General features: G+C 36.1%; 1 protein-coding gene across 1 annotated transcript in view; it reads left to right on the top strand.

The window, feature by feature from the left end:
* Positions 1-1,570, top strand: part of LOC106475739 (putative ammonium transporter 1) — a gene marked incomplete at its 5' end in the record, with an annotated part of 21,746 nt that overhangs the window by 987 nt on the left and 19,189 nt on the right. The window lies entirely within an intron of this gene.

The raw sequence follows: 1,570 nt of genomic DNA, 5'->3' as shown, positions 1-1,570 counted from the left end.
AGTAGTTCTAACGAATGGTAGTTACAGGAGTTACAGTACTTCTCACGAATGGTAGCTACAGGAGTTACAGTACTTCTCACGAATGGTAGCTACAGGAGTTACAGTACTTCTGACTGTTCGTTTGTCTCCGACATGTAAAGACTTGCATGCTTTTACAATAACTGTATTAATGAAACATTTCCTGAACAACACTAATCTAGACACCCATGAGAGGGAGTGAGCTATATGGTACAGGTGCATAGCCGGGGAATGTGGGGTTGAACGACACCCCAACATTCTAAAAAACTCCAAAAGATCCACATTTGGTTTGAAAAAAAAACCCCATCACCCATACACCCACACGTACATTGTGTACGCCCCCGATATGATATCTAAAAAACTCCAAAAGATCCCATTTGGTTTGAAAAAAAAACCCATCACCCATACACCCACACGTACATTGTGTACGCCCCCGATATGATATCTCCATTGGCTTCTCTTTGCCACAATTATACGCGTTAAATCGAGACACGAAAATTAATTAAAGCATGCATTGTTTTCATGGATGCAGAACTAAACGTGATAATAATTTAGATATTTATTCTTCGTTGTTGGTTTTCAATATTTAAAATGTAAATCAAATAACCTTGAATAGACGTCACGTGGTCACTCTTCTAATCACTGCATGTACAAAATGAAGCTAGTGGGGAAGGAAGGTCTGGGGAGGGGGGATTTGCAGGCGGAACTCGAAAACCTGATTTATGACTACATTCCACGTTAGTTTCACCTAATGACATCACAAAAGTCTCGGCCAAGATCTTATATAACAGCAATTCTATACTAAAGGAAGCATTCGTCGATAAATGTAATTCCATGTGTTTAGATCTTCTGTTTTTATTGGCTTGGATTTACGTTTTCAAGAAATCTGTACTTCCAAACACAAAATGTGAACAACAACAAAAAAAGGAATACGAATTTTAGTATAATCTGCCAACTCTTATCGATCACTTCGTCACACTTCACTGGCGAATGATACTGGGGTAAAATATGAATTATAAAAAAAAATTATGTTAGTGAAACGTGGAACTTACTTGGACACGAAACAACACTTGTGAATAGTGACAATACAAGTGTAACAAAAGATTGAGAAACAATATGTAGAAATGGCATGGTCTGGTGGTTAGTAAAACAGTACGCCAAAAGATGGCGGTAGGTGGTGTTGTCTAGCTGCCTTTCTTCCAGTTTACCATTGCTAAATTGGGGAAAGCTGGCGCAGATAGCTTTCGATTAGCTTTGCGCGAAAGTAAAACAAACAAACAATTATACAAGTGTCACTAAAAAACATATTTGTATATGTAAAGAATTATACGTAGGTGGAGAAAGTTGAGGGGGTAAGAAAGGGATAAAATAAAATGGTTAAAAATACATTGATCATAATTTCTTACTTTATCAGAAACGTTTTCAAGTGTTATTTAATTAAAAACCTTAATTATGATTAAATAAATAAATTTTTAATTAATCAAAAACCACAATTAAACCCATTTCTTCAAGGGTATCCAAAAAACTTGTACAGGTATAAGCTACATATGCA

The sequence above is a fragment of the Limulus polyphemus genome, unplaced genomic scaffold (genome assembly GCF_000517525.1).
Source record: "Limulus polyphemus unplaced genomic scaffold, Limulus_polyphemus-2.1.2 Scaffold9082, whole genome shotgun sequence".
In the NCBI taxonomy this organism is placed as follows: Eukaryota; Metazoa; Arthropoda; class Merostomata; order Xiphosura; family Limulidae; genus Limulus; species Limulus polyphemus.
Note: the sequence above shows the minus strand (reverse complement) of the source record. Positions and strands in the feature narration are given on the sequence as shown.